A 15,841-nucleotide genomic window follows, 5' to 3' on the forward strand; every position below is an offset into this window, starting at 1 on the left:
TTTCTTTTTGATGCTGGCCCTCACTTGCAACTTAAGCGAGGTCCACGACTTTTCCTTCTGAAGGCATGCTTGGTTGGTAAGAAAGTGATTTTAATACAGTGGAGGTCCCCTGAGGGCCCCTCCTTTTGGACTTGGCATAACCATCTTCATCACATGATGTGAATGGATGACTTGGGTTCCCGGACGTCACCTAGGCTTCGCAGGACGTTTTTGATGATTTGGGATCCCTACTTACAGGCTCTTCCGCATCACTCCAGAAGCTTGATACTGAATGATTGATCTCCTCTTCGAAGTGTTGACTTACATTCCAATAAAGTGAGGCTCCAACACTTGTCTGTGTAATACCGCACGCTACTCTTAGCGCCAATCTTGGACAGAGGGATGGAAGGGAGGGTGGGAGGAGGGGGGATGGGTTTTCATACTGATTTTGGCACTATTGATACCTGTTGTCTGGAGAGAGTTCAGGGTCACAGCTCTCCCAGACTGACGTTTATTGATGTATTGTGCTTGCCTTGAAACTAATAAAAATTGTTTAACAATAAAAGGAGGGGAGAGGCGTGTGCGCGTGCCTAGGGAGGCGGGCACTGAGGCCGAGTCAGTGGCGTCTTGTGCCACGGGGGCAGGCCGCTGCTGCAGGGTTGAGGGCCTGGCTGCCCTGTGCCGTGAAGGAGAGGACAGGGACAGAGTGCCTGCTGGAGCAGGTAAAGGGGCCTGGCTGCTGGTTGTCACGGCCGGGAATCTAATAAGGGAATGGCGGCTGCTTCAGGCAGAAGCTCCAGACCATCTGACCTCCCCAAGGTACACGCTTGCCTCCAGCATTAGGCCATGACAGATATATTTCAAACAAACAGAACTTTTATTCTGTGGTATTACCAGCAGTCAGAGTATGTATCAGAGTGAAAGTCATTGATTAGATCAGAGTTCACAGGTTTACATAGCTAGGCTGAGTTAGTTACAAAATATACCAAAAGAGAGTTAATATATCTGTCCTCCAACAATTATGTACACTTGTTCCCCTTGGTTAGGAGAACTTTTTACAACCACTTTTTCCTACTCCTCTATGCCACAGCTTAATGTACTATCACAGTTAGCTTTATCATTTCTCATCCACTATTATTCTCACTTCTCTTCAAATAACCACAAATTCATATTACCATATGTTATGCATCACCAATAGTTTCTGAGTTCTCACATCTTGTTGCACAGTATCTCTATTCCAGAATCAGGAAATCCTGTTTACTCCAGAATCCTTTTTCCCAGTTCCCATCCAAGTGATAGTCAAGAGCTTCCCCGATGTCCCGGCTCTCACCCTTTTGAGGCTTTCTACTTCAAACTCTTCTCACTGTAGATCTCTCCAACTCCAGGACTCAGGTCTAGTCCCCTGGTTGTTTCTTCTTGAGGAGACACATCACTCCTTGGCTTGCTTACACATGAGGAGAAATGCCACATGCCTTGGGCCTTTCCCCTTGAGGCCACCCTGGGCTGAACCCACTCTCCCCTGCAGGGCTCTCTCACATGAGAAGGCACCCTGGGCTGAACCCACTCTCTGGATGGGTTCTAATCCATTTTGAACTCTTCTGAATTCAGACTCTCTGCCAAAATCCTCAGCCACCCTTTTTATACTGGGTGATACACTCCCTCTACTGGACCTTGTTCCCCAAACTTCTTAAAAGGGTACCTCTTATAGACACATTTCCCAACCTTTCACACTGACACAATTCAAATACATTGGGTAAATTTACCAGAATGAATGCCATCTAGTGGTCATTCATTGTACACATCCTTTCAATTTCATTTAATAGGAAAAGGCAGTTTTTGCTATTTCATATAGGACTGTTTCCTTCACCCAGAGTTCTACTTAGGTATCTCTTAAGTGACAAAAAGGGCAGATCCATATATGTTATTGAATCAACGTCATAGTCTTTTTCAGGCCTTCCCATAATTGAAATGTTTCAGGCTCTGTCAAGACATCCAGTTGAAATACTTTGTTAATATTATATGGTATATCTACTTGCTGTAGACCAAGAGTTCATTTTCCTGCAATGTAAGTCAAATAAACTATATGCTGTTTGGTTTTCTTCATAATATCTATCTGAAATTGTCATAACAAGTGAGTTCAAGTATTGGATATAGATTTTTCTGTGGTAAACTCATTCAGTGTTGAACAAGGTGAGTTTGAACATTGTAGACTGACAAAGATAAAACTGTTCACGACCAAGAGTTTCAGCCAGTGATTGAACTTTGTCAATAATGGTTTGAAATTTGAAATTTTTATTTTCTCCATGTATGATCATTATTTGTTCTAAAATGAAGAATGTTCTTTCATTTAGTGTAAATATGTATCTACTACCTTAAGCTCATTAGCAATTGGTTTCAAAACTGCTGAGTACAAAGCAGTCATTGGACAAAATAGTACCTGGGCAAGGGTTGCTTTTGGTGCTCCCTTCCCTTTCAGGCTCTCATGATCAAAAGGGCAGCATGGCATCTCCCTGGCTTGGTGCCCAGGGCAGACATCTCTCTTGTTCACCACCTCTTGCAATAGTCGTGACTGAGCACTCTACAATGCATGGAGGTAAGCAAGAAAAGCAGATGTTTTAATGAGCTGTATAACTGGCAAACACATTGACCTGTTGAACTATTATTGTTTTATATGGAAAGATCTATAAACACGTTGATTATTTGATACACATTTTTGCAGAAAATTCTTGTATAGCTTGCTGGCCATTGGCTTTCACACAATTGCCTCAGCTGCAAACTTGGGGCCTGATATACTTAGGGGTTGATTTTAAGACCTGCGCATGTGCGTCCATGTATGCGTTGATTTTATATCATGTGCATGTCGCCACGCACATGTTATAAAATACGATATCCGTGCACACATGCATGCCTGATTTTATAATTGGCATGCAGAAGTAAGCTAAGCATGCCAGCCGGCTGCCAGCGCACATTTCCCCGGGACAGGGCCTAATGGCTGCTATCCCGGCCAGCCCCCGCCCAGACCATGGATCCCGGTCCTCCCCTTTTTGCTGTCCCGGCACTTCTGCGCTTATCAGGGGTTACTTGTGGGGCCAGGCCCTTTCTAACATGTGTTTGGTGTGCGCATGGCCCGGCCCCGTGTGTAACCCTAGTTTTAACGCTCATGGGCCATCGAAAATTTGGCCTTTAGGTTTTTCTCTCATCCTGTGTCTACGGGAAAAATGCTTAGTAAATGAGGCCCTTAGATTGTAAGCTCTCTGTGGATCAGGAAATACCTGCAGCACCTCAGTATAATATACTTTGACGTGAAAAGGCAGACTATAAATTAAAATAAAGAAAAATAAAACTGAAATACTGTGTACAAGTTTCCTGTGCAGAATGCTTTCATAAATTAATGTAATTTCTTTTGATAGTTCCAAATGAGTTTTTTTATATCACTTCAATTCTTTAAGTTATACACAACCAGATTAAACTTGTGAGCAGCATAATGGAAGAATAAGGCATTTGGATATTTGTCTTTTACAAGTTTTTGAACACCTCTGATTTTTCCAGCCATGCTTCCATATCCATCATAGCCTCCTTCAAAATATTTAGTCATTTTTAAGCCATTGTTTTCGAATGTTGATATGATCACATTAGAAACTGAGGTGGCTGTTAGTTCTTTGAAAGGAATAAAACTTATTAAATATTTTTTTCACACACAGGATTATTTGTTGTCTGAATGAAGATAGGGTCTACCAATGGCCAAGTGTTCCATTACAGAAATGTCAGCTGTTTCATTCTTTCCTGAACTTATGTGTAATAATCTGCTATTATGTGAAACTCAATGGACAGCAAGCTATAAAAGTATAAGAAATTACTGTGAAAATACTTATCAAATAATCGTGTTAAGACATTTTGATAAAAGCTAACAATATTTCAACAAGACAAATACCAATTGTACAGCTCAGTGATAACATCTACTTTTCTCCATGTAATTTTTTACCCATTGCCACTCAGGCATGAAATCTGGAGATCATTTTTGACACGTTATCTTTCAAGCCGCATGTCAAGAAACTTGTTCCAAACATTCTTTATAAGTTACATATTGCTCGATGTTTTCATCCTTATTTATCATTTAATGATTTTTGAACTGTAATTCAAACAGGTTGGGAGGCCTGATGCCCCCTGCAGCACATAGACACAGGAATATGGTTGCAAGTGGTTTTATTAGAGAAGTAAACACAAATGGTTCAGTCTTACAGCACTTCTGGCATCAGATAGACATCACAACACAGGATAAGGCTTGCATCTAATCCAGTAAACAGTCCAGGTCTCTTCACAGTTACTTCTTTCCAATGACAATACAACATAATAACTTAAGGACAAGACTTCATCATACACCTGGAAGATCATGACACATTGCTTGGTAACTCATGGGTCTTCTCAGATATCCCACACCTTGTACTGGCCACCATCTCATCTAAATGCTAGGAACACCTGAGGTGTGTGTCAGCAATCCTTTTCAATCCTCTGAGGACCAAATAGGATCCTCGGGGTCTGGGCAATAAAGAAGGCTATCTTTAGGCTGAGTGTGCCTTTTCCTAAGCCCTTCTGTGGCTCAACACTGGCCCCAAACAGGGTAGACTCCAGTTAAAGACTGGGAAATAAATATTTTCCCCAACTAATACCAGGAAAAGAGACCACATCACCCCAGTACTAAAAGACCTCCACTGGTTACCAATTCATTTCAGAGTAATTTACAAATCCATCACCTTGATATACAAAATTATTCACCAACATACCACAATTGACCTACAAGTTCCTCTCCGTTTACACAAATCCACAAGACCGACCAGAGAAGCCTACAGAGGATGCCTCCTTGTTCCACCTACCAAAACCACTAATCACAGCACCCTAAGAGACCAAGCCTTTTCCACAGCAGGCCCACAGTTATGGAACTCCATCCCCCCAGACCTCAGAAACGAGCCATGCCTCCTAACCTTTAGGAAAAGACTCAAGACATGGCTGTTCAGGCAAGCTTTCCCGAACTCCACCTAACACGCCCCACCAATAAACACTCTACACAGCAGCTGTATATATTGGACTTTGTTTATATGCTGTACTCTTGTACATAATTAACCTCCTCTATCTTTCTTTTTTCCTCCACCCCAGTTCATCAGCCCTTGTTAATTGTAACTGCATCTCTTCTTCACGTTTATTTATGTTCTTGGTTGTATTCATCACACCCCTGTTTTTATGTAAACTGACATGATGTGAACGCTATCATGAATGCCGGTATAAAAAAACCTCAAATAAATAAATAAATAAATAAAACATGGTTTTAAGCAGTTTTTATTATTGTAATTCTGTTTTTGTAGTACTTCCTAATTCTACAATGCAGGCCCCTCAGATTGCCCAAAACATAGTAGCTCACATAATTTCTGGTTTCTTGAAATCACAACATGTTATACCCAACTTGAAATCCTGACACTGGTTAACAGTAATTTGGCATGTAAAGTTTATGAAATATTGTATCTGATTTTCAAGGTGTTGCATTCCTTTTTTTTCAATTTAATCTTTATTAAAATTTACTTGATTATTACAAGAAAAACTGAAGAAATATGAAACAAATACAGGTAATCAGTTAAAAGAAAAAAAATAGCAGGCTACATAGAATCAGTCCAATTAAATATCCATTTCCTAGCCCTCAAACATGGGGCACATTATAAAGGTATAAAATAAACAACATCATTACAACTGAAGGAGGAGGAGTCTATAATTAATATACAAAAGAACATATCCCACAAGCTGTTTACCCAGCAAACTACACAGATATCATATTATTAGTCTTATCATTCAAAAAGGTTTTCAAATGCATAGGATTGGAGAAAACAAACTTACTCTTTTGATAGGTAATTAAACACTAACACCCACATTTTCAAAATGCTGCGTGCACTAAAACTGGGGGATACGCACGTGGCCGGGCCATCCGAGTGCATTTTAAAAACGGCCTGGCCAAGCGCGAATCCCCTGGTACACTCAGAAGTGCCGAACTGTCTCAAAGGGGTGGGCCGGGGTGGGGACCACCTAGGACAGCGGCAATTAGGCCTTGTCTCGGGGAAGTGCTCGCCGGCAGCTGGCCGGTGCGCGGAACTTGCACCAGCTTGGAGGAGCGGGTAAGTTACAAAACAAAAAAATTCTAGGGTACATAGGGTTAGTTTAGGGGTCGAGGAGGAGAGGGGAAAAGGGACGAAGGGTAGATAGGGGTCAGGGAAGTTCCCTCCCGGTCTGCTCCGTGCATTGTTTTCTAAAATCCCCCCATTGCACGCAGAAGAGGCCACCTGCCCACACATGCGCGCGTGGACATTAAAATCCGGCACGCATGTGTGTGCGGGAATTGTATTTTATAACATGCATGTGCTGAAGTGCGCATGTTATAAAAATAGCTGCGTCCATGTGGGTGCCCCGGGGGACGCACGCACGCAGGTTTTGAAATCGACCCCTGCCTCCCCCTGCGTGTGCAAGCCCCAGGGACGCTCGTATGTCCCGGGATCGCCGGCCGACCATCGCGCGTAACTTCAACAAAGGTAAGGGGGGGGGGGTGGGTTAGGTAGGGGCAGAGAGGGCAAGGTGCCGGGGGGGGGGGGGGGGGGGGGGGGGCGGAGGGAACAGAGGCAGGCTGCGCGCATGTTATAGAATCGGGTGTAGATTTCTTCTTTGTGACCCCTGCCACTGCCGAATCTATCTTTGGCATACATAACATTTCCAGGGCGTCCTCCGGCAGAGAATATAGCTTATCCATCGCCTTTGCCACCTTTAGCCCTAAATCAGGCGCATCCCATTCCTTAAAAATCAGATCCGAGGCAGAAAAATGTAAAGGAAAAGCTGAAGGAGGACCCCGCAGTCCCAAAATGACCGGGTCTGTGGCCCTGAGCCGAGACTCCATCTGTGGTAACTGAATCGCCAATTCGCCCAGAATCTCCGGGATAAGGGGCCCCAGCTCTTCCTTGCTGAACAACCTGGTTACCTTCGGGTCATCCCCTTCTGCCCCGTGGGACACTCGGGAGCCCGCGGCCCCATGATCCCTGTCCCCATCGACCCCCCCTTGGAGGCTGGGACGGAGCATCCGGATCCTCTGCGTGCTCCTCCGGCTCATCTGACTCTGTACTGGAGTCCGAATCACCCCTGACCGCCGGGGCACGCAGAGGTCAGGAACTGGCCGGGCCCCGTGGCCCTAAGCCGGGCTTTGCTCTCTTACCCATTCTAGACCCTACATCTGGAGTTGTGGGCTCATGTGGCCACTTGCGGGCTAGCCTCCGGGTCTTAAAGGCCCTGTGCATAAGGAGGACAAAGTCGGAGCCAAACGAAGAGTCCGAGGATACTGCTTCCTCAGCATCCCCCTCAGAAGGCTCACCATCCTTGGAGCCCTCTTGCCAGCCAGGAGTGTCCCCCGTGGAGACCCTGCACTGCGGGGACAGGCGCGGGGGAGGATCGTCCTGCACCCTAGCCGCCAGCCCCGCTGATAACTCGGACCCCCGAGGAGGGAAAATGGCCACCGTTCCCGCCGAAACAGGCAGAAGAGAAGACAAGATGGCGCCCGAAACCACGCGCCCCAGAGGAGGTCTGTCGCCGCTCGCCTCTGCCTAAGATCGCTTTGCCCCCCGACTCCCTGACGGCATCGCCGACTCCCCCTCACCCCCAGAGAAGCAGGCGGAGCATAGGCTGTCCTTTGACAGCCGCCCCGCCACGGCACGCAGCAGCATGCCTCACAAGGAGGGAGAGAAGAGGGAGAGCACAGAGGGAAGGCAGACAGGGAAGGAGCCCCCGAAACGACGAACCAGCGCCCGGATCACCCCCCAATGCCGAACAGCCAAACCAAACAATCAAGACAAAAAACAAGTAAAACTTCTTTTTTTTTTTTCTAAACTTTACCGATCCTTCGGGTCCGGGTCCAGGCGGAAGGAGCAAACCGGGCACCCCGGTGTCCCCGCTAGCTATAATGGAGCGCTGGAATCTGGGGCTCCCCCACACATCAGCGGCCTCAGCACCAGAAAGGATGGCCCTCTCAAGACCTCGCAACCTTCTGGGAGGCGGACGTAGGGACCAGCGGGCAAGCCTCTGCGGTCCCTACCCTAGCCTATCCTCTAAATCTTCCTCTCTACTGTACAGGAAAATTAGTTCTTACCTGTTAATTTTCGTTCCTGTAGTACCACAGATCAGTCCAGACAGTGGGTTGAGCCTCCTTTCCAGCAGGTGGAGACAGACTAAAACTTGCAGGATGCCCTATATCAGGACAGAGCCTATCCTCTAACCCTTCAGTATAACTTATGTCAAAAAGCTCAACGGAGCAACCATAGATTAATGTAAAAGCATGGTATACCTATACGATCTTGCATAAACTTGGTATAAAACAACCACCAAGGCTTTCGGTGTAAATGCTCAGTAATCTTGCACCAAGGAAAATATGAAAATCTGCAGACCTGCAAGAAAACAAGCTTCGAGAGGACAGAAGACAGACAGGGAAGGGCGTCTGGACTGATCCGTGGTACTACAGGAACGAAAATTAACAGGTAAGAACTAATTTTCCTTTCCTGTACGTACCCGGATCAGTCCAGACAGTGGGATGTACCAAAGCTTCCCTAACCTGGGTGGGACCAAGACAGTCCCGCTCGAAGCACTTGCCGCCCAAAGGAACCGAACACCGGAGTGTGTACATCCAGACGGTAGTGCCGAGCAAACGTGTGCAGAGACGTCCAAGTGGCGGCCCTGCAAATCTCCTGCGTGGAGACAGACTGACTCTCCGCCCACGAAGTAGCCTGAGAACGCAGAGAATGGGCCTTCAGACCCTCAGGAAGCAGACGACCTTGACAAGATACGCCGAGGAAATGGCTTCCTTCAACCACCGCGCAATCGTGGTCTTAGAAGCCTGCTTACCGCGGTTGGGACCACTCCAAAGGACGAAGAGATGGTCCGATACCCGGAAGTCGTTGGTGACCTGGAGATAGCGAAGCAAGACTCGTTTCACATCTAGCCGACGAAGGTCGCCACCCGCCGTACCCACAATCTCCTCCGGAGAGAACGCTGGGAGTTCGACCGACTGGTTGACATGAAAAGCGGAGACAACCTTAGGCAAGAAGGAAGGAACCGTCCTGAGAGAAACCCTGGAATCGGAGAAACGCAAGAAGGGCTCCCGACAGGACAGCGTCTGAAGCTCGGAAATACGGCGAGCAGAGGAAATAGAGACCAGAAAGACAGTCTTTAGAGTAAGATCCTTGAGCGTAGCGTGGCGAAGAGGCTCGAAGGGAGCCGCACAGAGAGCACGAAGGACCAGGTTGAGACTCCACGACGGACACGTGGCCCGAGAGGGGGGGGCGGAGGTGTCTAACGCCCCTCAGGAAACGAATCACATCAGGGTGAGCTGCTAAGGCATGACCGTCCACCCGACCCAGGAGACAGCCGAGCGCCGAGACTTGAACGCGTAGCGAACTGAAGGAGAGGCCCTTAGAGAGACCCTTCTGAAGAAAAGAAAGAATCAAAGGAATCGAGGTGGAGCGCGCAGGGACACCCGCCTTCGTACATGCGGACTCAAAAACTTTCCAGATGCGCATATAGGCCAGAGAAGTCGACTGCTTCCGGGCTCGCAGCAGGGTGGAGATGACCTCCTCCCTATAACCTTTGCGCCTCAGGCGACGCCGTTCAAAAGCCAGGCCGCAAGACAGAAGCGATCGGCCTGGTCGAAAAATACAGGCCCCTGCCGGATGAGACGAGGGAAATGACCGAGGCGCAGGGGCCCATCCACCGCTAGATTGATAAGATCCGTGAACCACGGCCTTCGTGGCCACTCGGGAGCGACGAGAATTACCGGTCCCCGGTGGAGCTCGATTCTCCTGAGAACTTTCCCCACCAGTGGCCACGGGGGAAACACGTACAGAAGGACGTCAGCTGGCCAAGGTAGAGCCAGAGCATCCATGCCCTCTGCGCCGTGCTCCCTCCAGCGGCTGAAGAACCGATCGGCCTTGGCATTGCGCAGAGTCGCCATGAGGTCGAGGTGAGGAGGACCCCACCTGTCCACTATCAGAGCCATGGCTGCCTCCGAGAGCTCCCACTCTCCCGGATCGAGCGACTGCCGGCTGAGGAAGTCAGCTTGAACATTGTCTTTTCCGGCGATGTGAGAAGCCGCAAGGCACTGTAGGTGAGGCTCCGCCCAAGCGAGGAGACGGCAGGCTTCTAAGGCTACCAGGGGACTGCGAGTGCCCCCTTGGCGATTGATGTAGGCGACTGTGGTGGAGTTGTCGGACAGGACTCGTACCGCCTTGCCGCGGATCAGGGGAAGGAACTCCTGAAGGGCCAGGCGGTCCGCCAAAGTTTCCAGTCGATTGATGTGCCAGCGCGACTGAGTCTGGGACCATGTCCCCTGGGTGGACTGAGAAAGGCAGACCGCACCCCAGCCCAACAGGCTGGCGTCCGTGGTTACTATCGTCCACTGTGGAGCTTGAAGAGGCATCCCCTGCAGGAGATGAGGAAGAGACAGCCACCACTGTAATTCGTCGGTAGTAGACTCCAAGAACGGAAGGACTACGTGGAACTGCTCCGACACTGATTGCCAACGAGACAGCAAAGCTTTCTGTAACGGACGCATATGAGCAAAGGCCCAGGGGACCAGATCAATGGTAGAAGCCATGGAGCCCAGGACTTGGAGATAATCCCAGGCTGTTGGGGAAGATAGCGCAATCAGTTTCTGGACCTGATCGATCAGCTTGAGGGCTTGTGCCAGAGGTAAGAATACCTTGCCTACTCGGGTGTCGAAGTGTGCTCCCAGAAATTCCAACTCCTGGGAGGGCTGAAGCTTGCTCTTGGAAACGTTCACTATCCACCCGAGAGAGGCAAGGAGCTCCAAGACGCGATCCACCACCTGCCGGCAAGAGGTCTCCGACTTGGCCCTGATGAGCCAATCGTCCAGATAGGGATGGACGAGAATCCCCTCCCGGCGCAAGGCCGCTTCCACTACTACCATGACCTTCGTGAAGGTGCGAGGAGCGGTCGCGAGGCCGAAGGGGAGAGCTTGAAACAGGAAGTCCTGGTTGAGAATGTGGAATCGGAGATACTTCTTGTAGTCGCGGTGGATGGGAATATGAAAATATGCTTCTGCGAGATCGAGGGAAGCAAGGAACTCTCCGAGACGGACCGCCGCAATTACTGCCCGTAGGGTTTCCATGCGGAAGTGGGGGATCTTGAGGGCCCGATTGAGCCTCTTGAGGTCCAGGATTGGGCGGAAGGACCAGTCTTTTTTTGGCACGGTGAAGTAAATAGAATACTGGCCGGCGCCAATTTCCCCTTTTGGGACTGGGACCACCGCCCCCAGATCCAGAAGCTTGGAAAGAGTCTGGACCACCGCGTCCCTCTTGGTCCGGCCGCAAGGGGAGAACAGAAAGAAATCTGGAAGTTCCCGAACGAAGTCGAAAGCGTACCCGAACCGGTCCCTGGGGCTCCGCGGCCGGTCCAGTGGTCAACGGCGCTGAACGAGGGATTTTTGGCGGGGGGGGGGGGGGGGGGGGGGGGGGGGCTTTCATCCGGCTCATGACGAAATCCGCGGAAAAAGGGACCCTGGATTTGCCGGTGGGGGGGGAGGCGAGGGAAGGTCAGGACCCCCCTCCTGGGGACCCGCAGGGGCCAAACCGGGGGTTAAATCAAAAAAATCCGGCCCCCCAGCCTCAGGGAGCACTGAAATCGGCCCCGATGAAAAATCCAAGATGGCGGCCGTTCCCGGGCTCTGCCGACCCGGGAAAGGCCTAGCCATGCCGATAGGAGTGGAGCCCCGGGCTAAATTTGCTTGTCCTGCCGAGGAGGGACCTTCTCCACCCGGCAGGCAAGCAGTGCAGAGGCCCTGACGCGAAAAACGCGGAGAGGACAGCCCACAAGAAAGACAGGCTGTCAGCCGGGACATAGCTAAACCTCGGCTGAAGAAAAAAAAGTTGAAAAAAAGCTTGATTGACAGCCTGCACAGCAGGAGAGAGCAGGCGGGAAACCTGCTGCCTTCTGCTTCTCTGACTGCCGGTTCTAGCCCTACTCTGACCAGAAAAAAATAAAAAAGCTGGTCAACTGCTGCAAATAAGTTAGAGGTAGGTGAGTACCTGCAACTTATTGAAAGTTTAACACCTTTTAACTCTTTTTTTTTTTACTGAGCGCAGCAGCGGGTTCAAAACCCTCTCGGCAGCCAGAGGGGGAACGAGGCCCAGAGAGCATCGGTCCCCACACCTGGAAGCGTCCACGGACTCAGGACTATGCAGGGAACCCCCTCCTGCAAAAGGGGACAAGCCCCCCTGAGCCGGGCAAGAGCTGGGAGACAGACGTCTCCCACACAAAAAACAGAAAAGCACTAAAGGAGGCAGAAATTTCCTTCAGATCCTTTTTTTTTTTTTAAAAACAAGAACCAAAAGAAGTACTTGCTTGAGCCTAAAAAGAAAGAAGAGGCTGACTAGCCTACAGCAGAGAACCGAAGGGGAGATGCTGCACCTGCTGGAAACAGACGAATACTGAAGGGTTATAGCAGAGCTTTCCAAACTTTTCATGTTGGTGACACACTTTTTAGACAAACATAATTTCACGACACGGTAATTCAGTCTACTAGTAAACCAGAGGTTAAAGGTTAAACGAACGAAACATATTTCGACAATTTATGTATGTTTCCTTAAATATATACATAAATAAAATGTTTCACGACACAACCTATCTCATGAAAACCTTAAATTTATATTAAAAATATATATTCCAAGATTCATGTTATTGTTATAATTTATGAGAAACAATAATAAAACAAATTGTCTGTCCCCCACACACTCATCTCTCTCCTCCCCCCAGCACATGTCTGGCCCCCACACACTCATATCTCTCCCCCTCAAGCACATGTCTGTCCCCCCAGCACGTTTGCCCCCCACTCACTCATCTCTCTCCCCAGCACATGTCTGGCCCCCACACTCATGTACCTCGTCTTTTTGATTGTTGCCAGTTAAGTGCTTCACTCCCTTCCATGATCACCAGACACTGCTGCTTGCAGTCAGTACTCCTCATGGCCAGGCCTCATCGGCAGCAGCAGCCAATGCAAGGATGGCTGGGCTCGTTCCACCCACCAAGCCCCCCCAAAAAACGCGATTGACAGCAAAAATCACCCAATAATAAGCAACCCATAAACTGAAAAAAAAAAAGTGAATCTCTAGAAAAAAAAAAGCCCAAACTCGCATCAAGAGTTGACCGGGCTTGCGTGACACACCTGCACACTGCAGGCGACACACTAACGTGTCCCGACACACAGTTTGGAAAGCTCTGGGTTATAGGATAAGCTCTGTCCTGATATAGGGCATCCTGCAAGTTTTAGTCTGTCTCCACCTGCTGGAAAGGAGGCTCAACCCACTGTCTGGACTGATTCGGGTACGTACAGGAACTTTTTTTTTTTTTAAACGCTATCTACCACCTAAAAACTTAGGATCCAGCACAGACTGTAGGTTTTGCACCTCCTCCACCTGCTAGGAGACAGAAGAATACTGCCAGACTGTAGGTGGCACCAGCCTGGTTATAGGCGGAGGTTTGGTTGGTAAACTTCTGTCTCCATCTGCTAGAGAGGGGGCAAAACCCAGGAGTCTGGACTGATCTGGGTACATACAGGGAACATTTGTTACCTGCCCCTCCAAAGGAGTCCAAGGTGAGGTACATAAAAACAGACAAAATAATAATTAAAAAAATAAGAGTGAGAAACACAATACAATGCTGTATGTAAGCATTAAATTAAATGCACTGGTTCAATAGGAAGGACTACTGGAATGCCTCTGTGAGAAAAAAGTTTTTCATTGTGCTCTGAACAATTTAGTATCCTGATTAAGATGAAAATGCAGTGGTAGAGTTTTCCAGAGGGTTGGACAGAATTTGGGAAAAGAACTTTCACCCATTCTAGAAAGAGGGTTACTGCTGGAAGAGAGAAGAAACTGGCCAAAGCAGCGAAGGTTGAGGACGGGAGCGTGTATCTGAAACTCATTGAGAATTAACATTAGACGGTAAGTTATGAATGACAATCTTGGAGGACAGGCTGGACCTAGTGTCCGGTCGGACGGTGTAATGTGGGTCCAGGCACACTCGAGGAGCGGGCCCCGTTCTAGGGAGGGGGGGGGGGGGGGAAGGGGGAGGACGAGAGGAGTTAGACCATTAGGTCAGCGTAAGGGCAGAGAGAGAGGGGAGGGGGTCGCTAGAAAGAGCGTTTGGCTCCGTTCGTGGTAGGCAGGGATTGGAGGCAGTGGGTGCGCGAGGGTGACGTTAGCCGGCCGCTATTGGCTGGCGGGAATCCGGCCGGCTTAGGCGGGGGATAGAGCAAGGGTCGCGCAGCGTTCGCATCTGCTCCCGAACGGCCAATTTTGCTTCCCTCCCACCTGCCCTTAATTGTTGTTATTAGTTCGGGGGTATTCGCTTGTCGCAGCGGGGGAGGGGGATTGACGCGGATGGCCCGAGCCATGACAGTTTATATGTATTGGTTTATGTTAAGATGGATTTCAGCGGTAAGAGAATGGTGGTTGACAACTGGGGCTGTTGTCAGTTAATGGCTCCTTGCTGGAAAGAGGCGGGGGCCCCTTGGCCAGACTCCTTGCAGGTTAGTGGCGGGGGTCCACCCGGGTTGGCTCCTTGCAGGCAGGTGGCGGGAGTCTGAACCTGGTGTGGGGTGCTGGAACATCACGCCGAGTGGCTGGTACTGACTATCCTGCTGGAGAGTGGCGGATGGCTGGGAGGTTTGAATGCTGAAATCTGTAATGTTATTTCCTGTGCCTAAGGCTCGGGCCACTAGGTTATTAAAGCTGCGGCCTTTATTTACCCAAGTTAATGATGTCTTCTGTATTTATTTGAATGTAAAAGGGTGGTTGCAAGTGAGTGAGGTCCTGGATGCCCATATTATGTATTTGATATGTGCAGAGAATGGTAACCAATATAAATCTTTCAGGATAGGAGTAACCGGTGAACAGATGAGTGGCGGAGTTTCAGATAATTTGCAAAGATTGTAAAGTGTATTGAGGTAGACCAAAGTATACAAACAGTTGCTGTAGTCTGTTGCAGGAAAGATGAGAGTTTGAAGGACAGTACAGAAACTTGAAGATTCAAGAATAGGTTTTAAGGGGAGAAGCATTTTTAAACTCTGGAATTCATTGCCAGTGGATGTAGTTACAGCAGTTAGTGTAATTGGGTTTTAAAAAATTTGATTAAGTTTCTAGGGGAGAGAAAGACTGACCCTTATAGTAGTTAGGTATTTATACCTCTATAGGAGGCCCACCTAGTTACTTAAGGTGAGGTTTAGGTAGTAGTATAGGGGTTAGGGGCCACTTTGACATTCAGAGTGAAACGTACGAACAGAACAGTACACTCTTGTGAAGATTTGATGTCCTTCAGAGTGAGGAAACTCACACAAAGATGAGATTTGTACAATGTTCTCTCAATCTAAGATTGGGCCTTGCCTTATAGCTAGTCAGTCAGTCTCTCTCTCTCTCATGGTGCTTTTTTGCATGCATTAAGGTGTTTTTCGCATGTGAAAATGCCTTAATGCGTCTTGGAAAATAACCTCCTTGATCAATACTTATCCCAGGAGTTAAGTTTCTAGTGCTAAAAAAGGTGTGCTGGCCAAAAGAAGTCTCTCTGTTTAAGGAAATAATACTTAATACCATAATTTGCATAGAATTTCGATGCTAAACTGCTAACCAATGTTCCCATTTAGGGATACACATTTTCTGTGTTCGCCTGAAGGCACCTTTCTCTACCAGCCTGTACCTCTAGCTGTGTTCTAGTCTCTTTTACAGACATGTCAAAATAAAAGTTAACCCTGAAAGCCTACGGGTACCACCTTATCGCCATCTGT

At 48.5% G+C, this 15,841-nt stretch overlaps 1 protein-coding gene across 4 annotated transcripts in view; it reads right to left on the minus strand.

Moving 5' to 3' along the window:
* Nucleotides 1-15,841, minus strand: part of CLDN10 (claudin 10) — a 259,036-nt gene that overhangs the window by 225,973 nt on the left and 17,222 nt on the right. The gene's annotated exons all lie outside the window — the stretch shown is intronic.

Source organism: Rhinatrema bivittatum, chromosome 5, assembly GCF_901001135.1.
Source record: "Rhinatrema bivittatum chromosome 5, aRhiBiv1.1, whole genome shotgun sequence".
In the NCBI taxonomy this organism is placed as follows: domain Eukaryota; kingdom Metazoa; phylum Chordata; class Amphibia; order Gymnophiona; family Rhinatrematidae; genus Rhinatrema; species Rhinatrema bivittatum.